This window comes from Myotis lucifugus, unplaced genomic scaffold, assembly GCF_000147115.1.
Source record: "Myotis lucifugus unplaced genomic scaffold, Myoluc2.0 scaffold_40, whole genome shotgun sequence".
NCBI classification, from domain to species: domain Eukaryota; kingdom Metazoa; phylum Chordata; class Mammalia; order Chiroptera; family Vespertilionidae; genus Myotis; species Myotis lucifugus.
The window spans coordinates 5,918,321-5,938,474 of NW_005871088.1; positions in this window are offsets into that span (position 1 = coordinate 5,918,321).

Below are 20,154 nucleotides of genomic sequence, written 5' to 3' on the forward strand. Positions count from 1 at the left end.
GAGGGCCGAGCACCTTGCACAAATTTCATGCATTGGGCCTCTAGTACTATCAATCCTTTATAATAGAAGGCTAATATGCAAATCGACCAAATGGTGGAACAACCAGTCGCTGTGATGCACACTGATTACCAGGGGGCAGACGCTTAATGCAGGAGCTACCCACTGGTGGTCAGTGCACTCCCACAGGGGGAGCGCTGCTCAGCCAGAAGCCCTGAGCTAGGCTCACGGCTGGCAAGCACAGCAGCGGTGGCGGGAGCCTCTCCTGCCTCCGTAGCAGAGCTAAGGATGTCTGACTGCTGGCTTAGGCCCGCTCCCCCAAGGACATCCCCTGAGGGCTCCCAGACTGTGAGAGGGAACAGCCCAGGCTGAGGGACCCCAGCAGTATGCACATTGGGGGTTACCAGGCCAGAAAGAGAGGATTGTTAGGGGGACCAGGAAGGCAGGCAGAGGCGGTTAGGGGTGATCAGGCAGTCAGGGGAGCAGTTAGGGGCACTAGGCAGGCAGGTAGGTGAGTGGATAGGAGCCAGTGGTCCTGGATTGCGAGAGGGATGTCTCACTGCTTGTTTAGGCCTGATGCAGTCCTGGATTGGAGAGGGTGCAGGCCGGGCTGAGGGACTGCCCCCCCATGCATGAATTTCATGCACCAGGCCTCTAGTTAAAAATAATAGTAAATCTAATAAAGCAAGAGATAAAATTACATTATCATCTAGTATGGTTTATCCCAGGGGAGCATGTTTGTATTAAAATAGGAAAATCAGTCAGTGGCGGTTTATATAGCATTTATTAAAATGATTGGACTCAGTAAAATTTAAAACTTCCATTCTGTGAAAAGAAAATACCAAGGTAATAAGACGATAAGCCACAGACATGAGGAAAAAAATATGCAAAAGTCACATCTAATAAAAAACTGCTACAAAAAAATATACAAAGAATCATAAAATTCAGCTGTAAGTTAAAAACCTCACTTAAAATGGGCCAAACACCTCAATAAACATTTCACCAAAGAAGATATGTAGATGACAAATAAGCACATGAAAACAGTTCCACATTATATGTCATCAGAGAAATGTGAATTAAAACAATGAGATACGAATACACACTTACTAGTATTAGTCTGGCCAAAATCCAGAATGTTGACAACCTCAAACACTGGTGAGGATGTGCAGCAACAGGAACTTTCATTCATTGTTGATAGGAATTCAAAATGGTACAGTCCATTTTGGAAGACAGTTTGGTGATCTTGTACAAAACTAAAATACTCTTACCATATGATTCAACAATCATACTCCTTGATATTTACCCAAAGGAATTGAAAATGTATGTGTACACAGAAGCTTGTACACACATGTTCATAGTAGCCTTATTCATACTTGCCAAAACCTTGGAAACAACCAAGATGTCTTTCAGTAGGTGAATGGATGAATACACTATGATACATTTAGATAGTGGACTATTATTTAGTGCTAAAAATAAATGAGCTATCAAGCCATAAAAAGAAATGGAGGAAACTTAAATGCATACTACTAAATGAAAGAAGCCAATCTGCCCTGACCGGTTTGGCTCAGTGGATAGAGCGTCGGCCTGCGGACTCAAGGGTCCCAGGTTCGATTCTGGTCAGGGGCATGTACCTTGGTTGCGGGCACATCCCCAGTGGGGAGTGTGCAGGAGGCAGCTGATCGATGTTTCTCTCTCATCGATGTTTCTAACTCTCTATTCTTCTCCCTTCCTCTCTGTAAAAAATCAATAAAATATATTAAAAAAAAAAAGAAAGAAAGAAGCCAATCTGAACAAGGATATATACTGTATGAGTCCAAGTACATGATGTTCTGGAAAAAGCAAAACAATGGAGACAGTAAAAAAAAAATCAGTGATTTCCAAAGGTTGGGAAAGGTTACACATATTCTAATTAATATGGAGGAACAACTCATCCTATATAATAAAAGGGTAATATGCAAACTGGTCGGGACGCCGTAATGTAACAACCCATCAACAGGCTGCAACCCTGCCACCTGCACCGGCCCCGGGTAGGAGCCCAAATCCTAGCCTACCTAACCGTGCCTGTGTGCCATCGTATCAGTAAGAAAGGAACACCCCATGCTTTCCTGGGGCATCTAAGTCAAGGGCCTAGATAATCAGGGTTTCACATAAGGGGACACAGCATTCCATTGCTATCTTGAGTTTGTGGTTTCCAAGGAAACAGCCAGAAGGGATGATAAACCCTCTGCAAACAGCTCAGCTGGCGCCTATCTAAGCAGTGGCTTCATTTAAATTGAGCCTTTCCCACAGTGAATGACCCCAACCCTTCCTGGATCAGGCAGGTTCCTGTGGAGCACAATCTCCACACAATACAATGGGGGCCCCAGTTTCGTCCCCAGCGATCTCATGCGCGTTAGCTCGGGGCAGCTCAGGCGAGCAAGCAGAAGGAAACCATGCCTGGCAGAGGACTCCCCTACCACTCCCTTGAACGTGTAAGAAGAATCAAATAAACCAATACAAACACCCTTCCCCGACCCCAGGAGGGATCCGGGACTGAGGGGCATCCTGCCCAGGCATTGCGTACCTGCTTCCCACCCCCTTCATCCAAATGGACAGGTTAGGGGGTTAAGGGGAGGAGGAGCAGCTTCGCAGTAAGGGGATCCCTGGGAACCACACTCCTGCCCTCCCTCTAGACCTGACCTCTCAGAGCACAGGGCCTGACCTCGCCCCCAGCAGATTTGCATATACCAGACCCCCCAGTGCTTCCAGGCACTGGGCATTCCAGTGTCTTCCCTGCCTCCCAGCCACTGACCTTCACTGTCTCCTGCCCCAGAAGCACTCTATCCTCCCCAGCTTTTGGTCTTTATAGCCTAGATGCATGGTGGGCATAGTTGCTTCTCCACGGATTTTATTTGATAAGAACCCAGCAAAGTCGCTTAGCAACTGAGCTGCTCAGACTGAAGTCTGATGAATCAGGCACAATGGATGACACACCTTACTTGCCTTTGATAGCAAAGCAAACTTATTCTTTTATTTTTTTAAAATAGATATTTATTGATTTCAGAGAGGAAGGGAGAGGAAGAGAGATAGAAACATCAGTGATGAGAGAGAATCATTGATCAGCTGCCTCCTGTACGCACCCTACTGGGGATCAAGCCCACAACCCCGGAATGTGCTCTTGATCAGAATTGAACCTAGGACCCTTCAGTCCTCAGGCTGAAGCTCTAGCCACTGAACCAAATCAGCTAGGGCAAGCAATCTTATTCTTAAAGACTTTTCTTGTCATAAACAAGTGGATTTGAATCATATCAAACCAATATACATTTTTAATGAAATGTCTCTTCATTTCTACTAATTCAATTCTACCTTAAAGCTTATGTACACTTCTACTAATGCAATTCTACCTTAAAGCTTATATACATTTCTACTAATGCAATTCTACCTTAAAGCTTGTAGAATCTATACTAATAAAAGGGTAATATGCTAATTAGACCAGACATTTTCCAGACATCCATCTGGATATCTTTCCGGACAAAGCCATGGCGGCAGGGATTGAGGCAGAGGAGCTTAGAGGCTATTAGACCGGCAGGCAGAGGTGGTTAGGAGCCAACAGTCCCAGATTGTGAGAGGGATGTACAACTGCCGGTTTAAGCTCAATTCGGCAGGGATTGGACATAAACCAGCAGTCAGATATCCCCTGAGGGGTCCCAGATTGGAGAGGGTGCAGGCTGGGCTGAGGGACCACCACCCATGCACGAATTTTGTGCACTGGGCCTCTAGTTAAAAATAATAGCAAATCTAATAAAGCAAAAGATAAAACTCAAAGGTTGAATAGCTGGAGCACAGAGGATTTGGGGGGTCATTGAAACTATTCTGTATTATATCGTAGTGATGGATACATATCATTATACTTTTGTTCAAACAGAATGTAAAACATTAAGAGTGAAGCCTGATATAAACTATGGACTTTGGGTGATTATGATGTGTCAGTGGAAGTTTACAATGGTAATAAATGTACCACTTTGGTGGGGTTTTTTGATAATGGAGGAGGCTCTGCCTGTGTGAGGGCAAGGGGTATATGTTAAATTCCGGTATCTTCCTCTCTCAATTTTGCTATGAATCTAAATCTGCTCTAAAAGATAAAGTCTGTTTTTAAAAATATATTTTTATTGATTTCATAGAGGTATGGAGATGGAGAGAGAAATAGAAACATCAATGAGAGAGAATCATTGATTGGCTACCTCCTGCACTGGGGATCCAGACTGAAACCTTGGCATGTGCCCCAACAGGGAATCAAACCCTGCCCTCCCAGTTCATAGGTTCATAAATCCATGCTCAACCATTGAGCCATGACAGCTGGCAAGTTTATTTTTAGAAAGCATATTTAGTTGTTAAAAGACAAACAAAATAACACATGTAAAGGTATAGCTTTTGGAGTCAAACAGACTTGATTTTTAACACTTGTCTTTGTCACAGTCTTTATGACTTTGGTCACTCTAATTCTGCGATTCCATATCTTCATGATGATCTTTAAAATGTATTATATTACCAAACTTATAGGGTTTTACAGGTTAAATTATATAATGCATGTGAAACAGTGATTAGCACATACTGAGTATTTAATAACTTTTATTATAGAATGTTGTAATTTAATTCTTAGGATATCCTATATAATAAAGAGGTAATATGCAAATTGATCATCATGTCCTGCCCTCGCACAAGATGGCCGCCCCCATGTGGTCACAAGATGGCCACCCTCATGTCATCACAAGATGGCTGCCCCCATATGGTTACAAGATGACCTCCACAAGATGGCTGGCAGGGGAGGGCATTTGTGGACAATCAGACCAGCAGGGGAGGGCAGTTGGGGGTTACCAGGTTGGAGGGGAGGGCAGTGGGGGGGGGACCAGGCCAGCAGGGGAGGGCAGTTAGGGGCAACCAGGCTTGCAGGGGAGGGCAGTTAGGGGTGACTGGGATGGCAGGGGAGGGAAATTGGGGGCATAGGCCCCATCCCTGTGGGCCTAAACCACAGTCAGACATCCCCTGAGGAGTTCCAGATTGGAGAGGGTGCAGGCTGGGCTGAGGGACACCCCCCCAGTGCATGAATTTCGTGCACCTGGCCTCCAGTATCTTTACAACAGTTATCTTGGTAGAACAGAGGACTGAGGTTGCCAAGATTATATTCTCCAATAAAATACAATAATTTTAAGTTATTCAGATACAACTAGAACCTAAGACAAACAATTTATTGGCCAGAAGCCCCAAACAATTGCCAAAAGATGGCACTCAAGCCAAACTCCAGGAAGGAAGCCATTCTTAAAATCTGACATTGATTTCAAAATTTAGTATTTAGTAATTAAGCTTCTTATTAAATTAATTATAATCTATATTTTAATTGAAGTACTTGCACATTGCCAGGATATTTGAATTTGGCTAGAAAGATACTAACAATAATCTTCTAGAATGATGATTCTCATTAACAATAAATGAGAAATCCCAAAGTGACAGATTCTTGCATATTATCATTTCCATAAAAATACATCTTATTTGAAAAGAAATCAGATTTAAGAAACAGTTTCCTGGATTTACATCTTCCTATTTTATCTTTCAAATACACATAAGATCTATTCTTGCCTCAAGTACTTGGTATTTGCTTAGTAAATGCTAATTAGATAATCATAAAAAATATTTGCTAAACTTGACAGACAACTCATTAGAAGAAATGAACATTTATAAATTTTAATAACACCAAAGTGTGCCAGTATTTATGTTAGGAACTATAAGTGAGTCCTTTTGGATTGTTTTCTTAATATATAGTTAAGCCATCTGCATATGTCTGGTTTTATGTAGGACATGGAATATATGAACATGTTATAGAAATTCAATGAAGATAGCTGCATTTCAGTAGATAATATTAAGTAGGTGTCCTCTTTAAAAGTTATGTATTCTTGGGACTTTTTAAAGTTTTAGGTAAATCTTATATGGAACCTATAGTTATTTGTCAAATTTAGCTTTTGAAAAATGTGTGGTACATTTATACCATGGAATGCTATGCAGCTGTAAAAAAGAAGGATCTCTTACCCTTTGAGACATCCTGGAGGGACCTACAGAGTATTATGCTAAGTGAAATAAGTCAGTCAGAGAAAGATAAATATCACATGATCTCACTTATAAGTGGAATCAAATGAACAAAATAAACCGACGAACAAAATAGAACCAGAATCATTGTCATTGAAGCATGGAACAGATTGACATATTTCAGAGGGAAGGGGTGGCGGGCAGGAAGAGATTAACTAAAAATCTTATATGCATATATGCATGGCCCATGGACAGACAATAGGCCTGGAAAGGGGGCAGGAGTGAGGTGGATGGGGTCAATGGGGGGGAGGGGATAAGGAGACATCTGTAATACTTCCAATAATAAAGATAAATTCAAAGAAAAGACCATATGTTAACATATTTTCTCTTTAATGCTCATATTTGTAAATTCTATTGATCTAGCTTTAGGTTCTATGGTTATTTTCTCTGTCATCCATAATCTACTGTGAAACCTTGCATTAAGTTTTTATTTATTTTTTGGTTATTGTATATTTCATGTTTCTAATTTTCACTTGGTTTTTTTTAATAATGACAATTTTTTAATAATTTTTTTCAGTTTTCACTTTATTTTTCACCCACAGTTTACATTCAATACTATTCATATGTACAGCAAAGTGGCCAGAAAAACATGCACTCTACAGAGTGGTCCCCCCTCTGCCCCAAGCAACTACCTTACCTCATATCGCATTATCACAACACTATCCACTATATTCTCCATGCTGCAATCTACGTCTCCGTGGCTATTCTACAACTACCAATTTGTACTGCTTAATCCCTTCATCTTTTTTCACCCAACCTTCAAACCCCTTCCACTCAGACAGCTCTCAGTCTCTTCTCTCTATCTATGAGTCTGTTTCTATTTTGTTTCTTTATTTTGTTCACTCGATTCTAAATATAAGTGAAATCATATGGTATTTGTCTTTCTCTGACTGGCTTATATAACTTAGTAAAATACCCTCTAGGTCAATCTATGCTGTCACAAAAGGTAAGATTTCCTTCTTCTTTTAGGACAAGTAGTTTTCAATTGTGTAAAAGTACCACAGCTTTTTTATCCACTCATTAACTGATGGGCACTTGGGCTGTATCCACATCTTGGCTATTGTAAACAACGCTGCAATGAACACAAGGGTGTATATACTCATTCAAATTATTGCTTTGGGTTTCTTTTATTATATTCCTAGAAATGAGATTACTGGGGTCATAAGGAAATTTCTTTTTTAATTTTTTGAGGAACCTCCACACTGTTTGCCATAGTGGTTTCATTCATATGCATACCCACCAATGGGTGTTGGATTTTTGATAAAGCTTTTTCGGCATTTATTGATATGATCATATAATTTTTGCCCCTCGTTTTGTTTATATGGTGTATCATGTTTATTGATATGTGATTATTTACCAACCTTGCATCCCAGGAATAAATCCCACTTGATCATGGTATATGGTATTTTTTTTAATATTTTTTTTATTGATTTCAGAGAGGAAGGGAGAGGGAGAGAGAAACTTCAATTATGAGAAATTATCATTGATTGGCTGCCTCCTGCATTCCCCAAACTGGTGATTGAGCCTACAATCCGGGGATGTGCTCTGACTGGGAATCGAACTGTGACCTCCTGGTTCATAGGTCCATGTTCAACTACTGAGCCACCCTGGCCAGGCTGGTCTTTTTAATGTATTGATGGATTTGGTTTGCTAATATTTTGTTGATGATTTTAGCATCTATATTCATTAGGGAAATTGGCCTATAATTTTTTTTTCTTTGCAGTGCTCTTTATCTGGTTTTGGAATTAGGATAATGCTGGCCTCATAAAATGAGCTTGGAAGTCTTCCCTCCTCTTGAATATTTTTGGAATACTTTGAAAAGGATAGGTGTTAATTCTTCCTTGAATATTTGGTAAAATTCACTTGTAAAGCCATCTAGTCAGGACTTTTGTTTTCTGTGAATCTTCTGATTACTGCTTCAATTTAATTAGTTATAATTGGTGTGTTCAGATTATATGTTTCTTCTTGATTCAGTTTTTGGAGATTATGTGTTTCTAGGAATTTATTTCTTCCAGATTGTCCAATTTGTTGGCATACAGTTGTCCATAATATTTTCTTATAATCCTTTGTATTTCTGTTGTACCAATTGGTAGTTCTCTTTAAATTCTGGTTTTATTTATTTGGGTTATTTCATTAATTCTTGATGAGTCTGGTTAAAGGTTTATTGATATTCTTTATCTTTGAATAGAACCAGCTCTTGATTTCATTGACCTTTTGCATTGTTTAGAGTCTATTTCATTTGTTTGTGCTCTGGTCTTCATTATTTTCTTTCTGCCGCTCACTTTGAATTTTTGTTGTTTTCTTCTATTTCTTTTAGGTATAAGGTTACATTTATTTGAGATTTTTCTTTCTTTTGTGGTAGGCCTATATTTCTATGAATTTCTCTCTTAGGACTGTGTTCACTGTGTTCATAGATTTGGGGTTGTTGTGCTATATTCACTTTTGAAATATATTTTTGTTGAGTATTGAATTCTAGGATGACAAGGTTTTCTTTCTTTTAGTCCGTTAAAGAGTTTTCAACTGGAAGTATCATCTGAGAGTCAGCAAGCAGAGATCCTACCATTAAGCTGGCTCTGAGAGCAGGTAAAGGGAAGTTTCTTTTAAGGGTGAAAGGGTGGAGGTGTGAATGTCAGACTTGTATGAATAGCTTCCTTTTCTACAGCTGCAAAAATGTCATAGTCTTAATACTAACAATGACACAGTATTGCTCCACCAAAATTATTGGTTTGTAATAGTATTTTTGTGTTATTTTCTGTTACTAGAAATGTTTCATTTTCTAAAGGAGATATTTAGGAATTCTTAGGATTGTAGGAAATTCTACTCTCTGGGCATTTTTAAAGTCCTTCCTTTGTGCATTTAAGTATAACTCCCCAGAAGCTGTATAAGTATTTGTAGGTCCTGATAATCCCTATTGGATTTTTTACACTTTTGTGTGAATATGTCATATTTATGTGGTATGGCAGTGTGTTTACACATTCCAAAACTTCCACCAGATTTATAAGGAACATCAGAGCTTAGTGTCCAGCTATAGTCAATAAGTGAGGGGCATCTGTGTTCCTTTATTGCCTTTACTCATTCACAATAATATGGTCCAGGCCTATAGCTTTCAGTAATTGTGGCCATGATTCCAATGGAAATCTGATGCACAGCTGGGACCCAGATTTCAACACACTTTCAGTCAAGTAGGTAAGAGGATGGTTCACAAACAGGTGAAATAAAAGAAGGTCATGTCCCTTCCCACTCATGAGGGCATATGGAAATGAGGATCCTGGGCTTCATATTCTGTTTTCTCAGCAAGGTGAAGTAAACTCATTGTCTCTGTCTTTAGTTGCCCAGTTCCACTTGGGCAACCTAATCAGGTTTTTTTGTGGGTTTTTTTTTCTTCTTCCTCCAAGGACAGAGTAGAGACAGGTCATGGATCATCAGTATATTGTTCCCTCCTTCTGGGTGGTAAAGTTGGTATGTCTTGCAGACCAGGTGTTCAAGTTTCAGTGGATATCCCAGGGCAACTGTGGGAGGGACATTTCCCATCCCGCACAGACCATGGAATGAAGTATCATTAAGCCAGTGTCTCCTAATTTATTCTTTTTTGGTAAGTATTATACTTATATCATGTTTCCTTAAATACCAAGTTATACTAAATACATAAAAGGAAAATAGATGTATTTAAGTTTCCTATTTGAACTCTCATTGCTTACTTTCCATCCTCACTACACATGTTAACCAGTATTTTCATGCTGAGGATGACATTATTTGTTGAGGAAAGAATTACAAACCACTGCAAATCCATTGAGCAATTCTCATGAGTCCCTGTGGTCTCATTATTATTTAGATATGTGTAGGGAATGAGAAACAGAGCTGTTCCTACCCTATTATTTCAGGTACATGAGGGAAAATAATGGGCTTTGTGCATATGAATCCCACTTGCAATTTAGAAAAATTATTCCCGTGTCCATATTTCACCACAATTAAAATGAGATACCCAAGGTACATGTTCATGAAACATTTGGTCAATTCTTGTGCTGCCTCTTTATTTCAACAAAATATTTGGAATACTTCCAATTGCAGTCGCAGCAATCCCCAGCATCCTTGTAAAAATTTACTTGTAAGAATACAATCTAAAGATTAAAATGAAAAGTGATATGTAAGCAATGCATTATTACCGTAGAAGCTGGAGGCAAGCATTTGTGGCATCTCAAACTTGTCGTTGTTCTAATCATAGTGCAGCCATTTATTTAATTTCTCTTTTCCTGTGAGGAAATACACTCCAACCTATTTATCAAGAGTCACTATGCTAGGCACTGGGAAAACACATGAATAAAAGATATGATCCTTGACCTTGAGAAACTCATAAGAGGAGAGAGCCATTTATGAAGCTCTCACAAGGATAACTATAATCAAAGCTATAATGGAGGTATAAAAAGTTACATGAAAGCATAAAGAAGCAAGATATGACAAAAGGTCATGAGCTTGCTTTTGAAGTCTGAGTAGGATTTTGATATGATAGAGAAAATGAGCATTCATGGGTGAGAGAACAGTAAGAAAAACAGATGCGGGCACAGGAGCACGGGATTACACAAAGGATATAGAATGACTAAAGGTATGGAAGAGGAGATATAATTAAGTAGGTATGCTTTGGCAGAAGAGTAGAGGGATTGCACATCTTACTAATGAATTTGAACTCTTCTCTTCTATATCAATTGCTTCTATATTCTTTTTAAAAATAGAAGATATGCCCTGGCCAGTGCCAGTAGGGCTCAGTGGTTAGAGTATGGACCTGCACACCGAAGGGTCATGGGTTAGATTCCCAGTCAAGGGCATGTGCCTGGGTTGCAGGTTCGATGCCCAGTGGGAAGAAAAAGCCCCCACCAAGTTCTTGCCCCAATGCCAGGCACTTCAGGTCCTCCCCATATGTCCCTGGATTCCCAAAAAGCTGCTGCTCTGGAGCTAAGAGGAAGCAGAACCATGTAAGTTCTCAAGCCCTTTAAGAGGAACACCTGTTGTACATTTACACAATGGACTACTATGCAGCTGTAAAAAGAAAAAGAACTCTTATTATTTGCAACAGCATGATGGACCTGGAGAGTATTGTGCTAAGTGAAATAAGCCAGTCAGAGAAAGACAAGTATCTCATGATTTCACTCATATGTGGAAGCAAATGAACAAAATAAACTGGTGAACAAAATGGATCCAGAGACATAGAAACATGGAATCTCAGACTGTGGAATCTCAGAGGGAAAGTGAGGGTGGGTAGGTGGGAAGAGATCAAACAAAGAACTTAAATGCACATATGCATAACCTGTGGAAATACACAATAGGTGGTGAGAGCCTGGGGGGGTGGGAGTGGGCTGAAAGAGTGCAATGGGGGAAAAGGGGGCACTTATGTAATACTTTCTACAATAAAGATTAAAAAATAAAAATTAAAGAAAAAAAATAAATTTAAAAAATAAAGAGCTCATAGAATTTAATTGGAAACACATTAAGATTTTGATTTCAAAAAAGTGGGCAAAGGATTAACAGTTTGCAAATGAGGAAAAGCATATGGTTGGTAAATGTATAAAATATGTTAACTTTATTTGAATAAAAGAAATAAGGATTTTTAAAATTATATATCAGTTTACTTATCAAGACTCTTAAAACTTTAAAGATGCTGGTGGAGTGAGATAAAATGGTCACCCTCATAATAAATTATCTGGGAAAATATCACCTTAAATTTTTTTATAGTCTTTGACCAATTTCTGGAACTCTACCCTAAAGAAACCACTAGAAATATGGTTTTAGATGTATGCCCTTCCCCCGCGAAAAGAAAAAAGTTATCTAAAAAACTATAAAGAAAATATGCTCAGTATTATTTATAGCCACAATAACTAAAGTGCTCAAGAAGTGTAATAGAAACCTAAACAATAAAGAGGTATGCCTAAAATAAAATAAAAATAAAATTTTATTTTAATATGTACAGTTTAAGAGGGGTTTTGGAAGCAACAAACATAATTATATTGTTTTGGCAAAAAGGAGACAAAAATCACATGGTGATGACAACATTTCAAACATTCATCTTTGGAATGTGTTTTCATTAGCATAACTCCTGTCAAAAGGCTTTTACTTTTTACTCATAATTAAATGTTTTTCTGTCACCTTTTCTTTGGAGATTCAGATAGGCTAGGGAAGGAGAAGTGGCAGAGTTTGTTGTTTTTATTTGTGCTTTAGTCATCACAACTTTGTATGTACTGTGGTTTATTTCCATTAATATCTTTAAGCCACTATCTACTTGTGACAACATAATCAAAGCATAATATGCTAATTAGACCAGATGTCCTTCCGGATGAAGTCCAGGTTGCAAGGGAAGCTGGTGCTGGCAGCCGGGGGAAGGAAGGCCTACTCTTTTTTCTTAATTTTTTCTTTATTGATTAAGGTATTACATATATGTCCTTATTGCTCCATTGCCCCTCATCCCCCCACTCATGTCCCACCCCCCTGTTGTCTGTGTCCATTGGTTAGACTTATATGCATGCATATAAGTCCTTTGGTTGATCTCTCTCCCTTACCCCCACCCTCCTCTACCTTCCCTCTGAGGTTTGATGGTCTGATCAATGCTTTTCTATCTCTGGATCTATTTTTATTCATCAGTTTATGTTGTTCATTATATTCCACAAATGAGTGAGATCATGTGAGCCAGTCAGAGAAAGATAAATATCACAGGAAGGCCTACTCTTGCACGAATGTCATGCATCGGGCCTCTAGTTATTAGATAACATAATCTGAAAATACTAGAGGCCTGGTGCACAGATTCATGCACCAGTGGATTCCCTCGGCCTGGCCTGTGCCCTCTCGCAATCCAGGACCCCTCGGGGGATGTTGGAGAGCTGGATTTGGTCTGATCCCAGGCAGAGGGACACTGGTGCATGAATCCAGGCACTGGGCCTCTAGTACCCATATCAGATCTTTGGTTAATCTCTTCTCGCCCTCCCCCCTCCCCACTTCCCTCTGAGATTCATCAGTCTATTCCATGTTTCCGTGCCTGTGCGTTGAGTGCCTACCCCCTGGTGGTCAGTGCGTATCATAGCTACTGCCCAAACAGTCAAATGGTCAGACACTTAGCATATTAGGAATATATATATTTGACTGATTATAAGTAAAAAGCAATGTGTAACACTGTCCTCAAAGCAAACAGAAGAGTAAGATTTGTGAAGCTCCCACACTTCCCTCAGGATACTTTGACTTTCATAAGCCAAAAAAATAATGAAAGTGTCTATATGTCAATTTAGACTAGTGTAAATGAATATACAAAACATAAATAATAGTAATTTCTCTTTAAATTATATATATATATATATTTTTTTTTCTTACATTACAGCCCTTGTGATAATGGACGAAGTGCCATTTAATCCAAGAAAGCCCAAAGTTCCACACTTGAAAATGCTTGGTGAAGGCAGAATCAACAAAACATACACCCAAGATTTACTAAAGCAGCAATACCATGACCTTCTGAAGAAGTTGCTGTGTTGTTTTGCAGTTGACAGAAAAAAGGACAAGTTGCTAATACCTAACTAAATCATGAATTCAGGCTTTCCTGAACTAATTAGTAAATGGGCTTGGTGTTTCTCAGATAAATTTCAAAATAATGTTATAAAAAGAAGTACCTTAAGCCAAGGGTTGTTTCTTGATCTAACTGTAAGCAAAAGATTTGTAACAATGAAAGTAGGAGAAAACACATATGTGAAGCCAGTAATAGTAACCAATCACAATAATATGATAAAAAATGGTTTTATTTCCACAAATATTATGATTCAAGTTAAACCATATTGTTTGGGTATATATTGTTCAGGCAAAGGCAAAGTGTCTGTGATTGTGTGTAAATAAGAAGGCTGAAATTATGAGGAACCATTGTAGACCAGATTTCCAAAATATCCCAAGTTGAAATAGCATGATGTGTAAAAGAAAGCTTTGGGGAATGAGGGGATATTCTGTTGATGGTTTTTGACCAGGTAATAGCAATAATTGTATTCTACCAATGGAAAGAGAAAAAAAATATGAATGCTTTCTCCCTGCCCTCAAGGTGCTCACAATTAAATTGAGCTTACAGACTTGTCTGGATTATTATATATATTGTATTGTGAGTTGCACTAACTTCTAACTAACAAGGAAGTGATTTCAGATAAGTGGGTTTCTTTTAGGCTTTTAGAATGGTTTTTTTATTTTATTATTTAATTAGTTTACATTAAATATTATTTTGTATTATTTTCAAGTGTACAGCATAATGGTTATATAATCATATACTTTACAATGTATAGTATTATTACCAATATTTACAGTACACACCTGACACCATACATAGTTATTGCAATATTGTTAACTATATTCCATATGCTGTACTTTACATCCTTGTGACTATTTTGTAACTACAAATTTTTACTTCTTAATTTCTATACCTTTTTCACCCACCTCCTTCCCTTCTGGCAACCATAAGTTTGTTCTCTGTTTCTAAGTTTGTATCTGTTTATTTTTTAATTGTTGTTATTTGCATGTGTGTGTTAATTTATATTGATCTTTAGATTCCATATATGAGTAAAATAATATAGTATTTGCTTTTTTTTCTGACTGACTTATTTCACTTAACATAATGGCCTCTAGCTTCATCCATCCAAGCTGTTACAAATGGTAAGATTTCATTCTTTTTTATGGCTGGGTAATATTCCATTGTATATATGTACCGCTTCTTTATCCACTCATCTATTGATAGACACTTGGGTTGCTTCCAGAGGTTGGATATCATATATAATGTTTCAATGAACATAGGGGTGCACATATATTTTTAATTAGTATTTTGGGTTTCTTTGGATATATACCCAGAAGTGGAATTGCTGGGTCATAAGGCAGTTCCATTTTGTATTTTTTGAGGAAAATCTATACTCTTTTCCACAGTGGCTGCATAACTCTGCATTCCCACCAACAGTGCATGAGGGTTCCCTTTTTTTCATATCCACACCAACATTTGATGTTTGTGGATTTATTTATTATTTTTAAATTTAGGAATTAATATGAATATTTATTAAATGAAAAAAACTTTAATAGGAGGTGCTAGAATTTCAAATAAGAAATATAAGAATTTAGGCAAATCTGCGGTTGAAGTATTTTTCATCTTTTCAAACTGGAAGTTACAGAAGGTCATTTAGCCACGTTTCCATTTCCACATTCTTTGCTTTTGACATAAATTATCAGTGGTATAACTAAACTTTCTGATGTACAAAGATAGAAAGCTAAAAGAAACCAGAAGTGTTGTACGTATGATTAAACACTAAATTTTGGTGAATTACATTTAAATAGCAAATAGCTCAGCTATAAATACTGGACTAAAAGAACTATAGATAAATGTTTACACCCATCTAGGAAATGCTCATTTTTTATCTATTGTTGACACTATTACAGATGTCCTCCATCCCCCTTTTACCCAACTTCACCCAGCTCTGCACCCTCTCCCTCTGGCCATCACCACACTGTTGTCTGTGTCAGTTGGCTATGCATATATTTTCTTTGGCTAATCTTTTTACCTGCTTTCATCCAGTTCCTCCATCCTCCTCCCCTCTGACCTCTGTTAGTCTGTTCCATGTATCTATACCTCTAGTTCTATTTTGTTTATCACCTTATATTGTTCATTAGATTCCACATATAAGTGAGATCATATGTTTGTTGATTTATTGATGATAGCCATTCTGACAGGTGTGAGGTGATACTTTTTGTGGTTTTAATTTGCATTTCTCTGATAATTAGTGACATTGCCCATATTTTCATGTGTCTATTGGCCAGCTATATGCCCTCTGTGGAGAAGTGGATTTCAGATAAGACTTAACAGAGGAAGTGATGGGGATATTAAAAGTCAATAGAAACTTACACAGTGGAAATGGTGTGGGCAGTATTCTGTTCTATTTATAGAAGCAGGAAGAAGTAATTAAAGACATAGTTGTGTTTAAACCATTGAAAGAACATGGTATGTTCAGCAAATGGTGATAAGTCTCTTTTTGTTGAAACATAAGCACCTTTGTATTTTTAAAACTATAGGTAGATGTAACAAAAAGATTGGGACTAGACTTTGGGGAACCTTATAGATCAAACTAAGGAATCTGATGCTACCGTTACTCTGTCTTACTCTATAGTCCCTTTCTAGGATCAGGCCGCGTCATGGCTTATAATAGGTTCTTAACATATATGTTATGGCCAATAATAGTTCTTATAAAATGGCAGATAACTGATTTTAATTAGCATTACATTTATGCTTGACAATCTGTTTAGCCCTTGAGTTAGGATTCTGCTTCCTTCATTCATAAGCATTAGCTAAATGGTCTATGAGAATATACATAACTAAAGTTTAGTTCCATCAGCCTCTTTGACCACCACTCTTAGATTCTCTCATCAGTAGGACTTTCTAGATGGATTATTTAGTGCCAGCTCTTCACTGAATCTCATCTGGCCTCCATGCCTCCTAAGTAGCAAAGTATGAAGAACAGCATTGGTATCAACAAACATTGACATTCTTTTCCTTTCACTCACTTTCAATGGTAAAGAACCTATAAAATTGACTCTCATTTTATAACTTGTATAACTGGTATAATAATACCTACTTCATGGTAGTGTTGTAGCTATTAAAGTTAAATGAATGTTAATTCCCAAGGCTTATGGACACTATACCATGGCCTGCTTGGTTGAGTCCTCTTGGATGGTACAGCCATCATGTGCCCTAGCTCAGTACTCCTTCTACCTTCTCAGTAAGCAGACTTTGCATTGACGTTGCATATTTTATTCAGCATTAGATTTCTGTCCAACTTTCTATGATTTCTCTTTGCTTGAAACTTTTCTTTGTCATCTTTCCAAGGGGGAAGTTACAACTAAATATATACCATGTAAGTCATATCCTTGGCAAAATTGATAAGACCAAGTATAAGCAGTTGTCAAACAGATTGCTATGAACTTTTATTTCATCTAAAATTTAATCTCTCTCAAGTAGGTGGACTAATAACATAAAAAATTGGGAGTAGCCTATGACCATATTTTATGTCTAGTGTCTTCAAAAATAGAAATGACCTGATTATAGCTAGAATAAAATACAGGTGTCCTCCCAAAAATGTATACACACTTTAACAGCTGATAGCTCAATTTTGAAAATGAAATGTATTTTAATAAACACTGCCTTTATAATTATTCAAAACATGTGTATACATTTTTGGGATACCCTAAATATCTATATCCAATCATCTATCCTACTGTTTCTGTTTCTATAGATATAGATGATATAGATATAGAGATATAGGTAGCTATAGATATAGATATAGATAGATATAGATGGAGATATAGATATGGAGACTGATATACATGAACCAGGCAAAGAGATAGGCATAGAAAGATTTGGTGAGTCTAATGAGCTTTTCAATTTCTAGTTTAGTTATTGAAACTTAGCTGTATTCCTGCACCTTGAGATATATGATTCACCAAATATAATCATTCTTCCTTTTTACCTTAATGCCAAGAAGTGTATCTATTTTCAACATAACATACCTTAATTGTACAAGGTGTGTTTATATTTCTTATATACAGGGTCCAGTACCCAAGATGCAGGGTTTCATTTAATACTACTAATAATTTGGAATAGCAACATATTTTTTATATATGTGCTCATTGTTCCTCCAAATTTCAGACATTGATTGCTTTGTATAGACCAAAGTCAAATATTGTAATTGAGTAGCCATAGTCTCATTTTTTAAAACAACATTTTTAGTCATGGGCACATAAAACCAATTTTCTTTATGTTTTAATTAGTTGAATCATTTCTTTTGATTAATAAAAATAGTATTCTTCAAGGAGGGAACTCTAGTATATCAACATTTTAAGACTCAGCATTCTCAAAGAAAAAGTTTCTAAATGCAATTTTGGGACTTTGAATTCTGGCTTCCATATCATTTTGGCAAGGTAAAGACTAGTACAATCCATGATTTTTATGATTGGATGACTCAGACCAAAGTGAGGTGTTGTAAAAAGGCTACTCCCTTAACACCATCCCCACCCCTCTCCTTTATTCCAAACCACAAATTGAGTTAAAATTTTAAAAGCAAGAAAAAACTGATATTTTGAAGTATCAAATAAATGTCAAACTATGTATTCAGTTTGTTTTTGAAATTAAAGAGATAATACTTTTTATTTTCAATTTCAGTAGACATATATTCTATTAGTTTCAGGTATACTAGTACTGCATAGTAGTTAGACATTTATATAACTTACATCATCTAAGGCCTATTAGAACTTTTTTGTAGATCCCACTTGATTTTTCAGGCTTTTGATGTTTACCATCTATCAGTTTGATTCTGGCAATTTTGTATCCTACTGTGTAGATTTCAATTGCCCACAGATCTATAAAATTGCAATGTCATTAAGCAGCAAGTGAAATTATTTCCTTGTGATGGTCAACAGAGTGGAGGAAAAAACTAAGCTAAGGCCTCTGCTGGAAGAAATAGGTTTTATATTACACTTATATATAGGGAGACTCCTTTCCAACCCTGATAAATTTGGTTTGAGAATCCAACTCTTCTTCCTTTCAGTAAAACCACAACACATTTCCAAGTCTTATGGAATAACTTGCCCTCTTTATATTTTAGCTAGGTTTAAGTTCTCAAAGAATAGGTCATTTTATTTTAATGAAGTGTTTAAAATTTCTAAAAGATTTTTTTAACAGGACTGACAGTCATTGCTTAATTTGAGTAAGTATTAATTGAAATGATAGGGAACAGATAGGTGAGTATTTGTTTTTTTCTCAAGTAGTTAAGTTAAATGGAGATAGAGGGAAAGAGTAAGGGAACAACAATTGTTAGTATGATAGTAATGATTATTAAATAATCATCATATTAGGAAATAACTATGGTGTGGAGAATGATGGCTAAACATGTCATAGAACTTAAAGGAAAAATTTAAAGGAGGTATGGAGGGTGTTCTGGATAGAGTGAGCAAAAGTGGAAAATCAGAATATCATGTGGTGTCTTAGTTTATTTGAGCTACTGTAACAAAATACCCCAGACTGGGTGGCTTATAAACTGCAGATATTTATTTCTCACAGTTATAGATGCTAAAAGTTAGAGATAACAGTACCATATGGTCAGGTTATGGTGAGGGCCCTCTTCCAGGTCTCAGACTTCTCATATCCTCACATGGCAGAAAAGGCTAGGGATCTCTCTGAAGCCTCTTTCATAAGACGTTAATTCCATTCATCAGGACTCTACCCTCATGACCTAGTTATTTCCCAAAGTCCAACCAACTGATACTGTCCTCTTTGGGTTTAGGATTTCAACATATGAATTTGGCAGGGGTGGGGCATGAGACAGAGGAAGTAGCAGCAATCAACTGTTCTCTGATGTAGTGATAGTTCAAATTAAAAAAAACCATAGAAAGTTAAATAAGTCCCTAATGTTTTGAATCAGCTTCTGAAACATATAATGAGTGTTTAAGTTTACACAGTTAAACCATTAATATATGTTATGGTAGTTCAAATAAGGGTCTATGGACTAGGCAGCTGATCGATGTTTCTCTCTCATCGATGTTTCTAACTCTCTATCTCTCTCCCTTCCTCTCTGTAAAAAGTCAATAAAATATATTAAAAAAAACCAAAAAAACAAAAAAAAACATAGAAAGTTAAATAAGTCCCTAATATCTTGAATCAGCTTCTGAAACATATAATGAGTGTTTAAGTTTACACAGTTAAGCCATTAATATATGTTATGGTATTTCAAATAAGGGTCTATGGACTCCTGGTAATCCAGAGACATTCTTGTGGGTCTGAAAGTTTTCTATAACACCTTCTTATTCTGTGTTTTCCCCTTTCAATGGTCTTAAAAATAACAATCACATTCTGGATCAACTGGATGAAACACTGTGAACCTGAGCCCTGTAATGCAATTTTATTAACTCTACTAGAGGCCTGATGCATGAAATCTGTGCAAGAGTAGGCCTTCCTTCCCCTAGCTGCCGGCACTGGCTTCCTTCTGGCACCAGGGACCCGGGCTT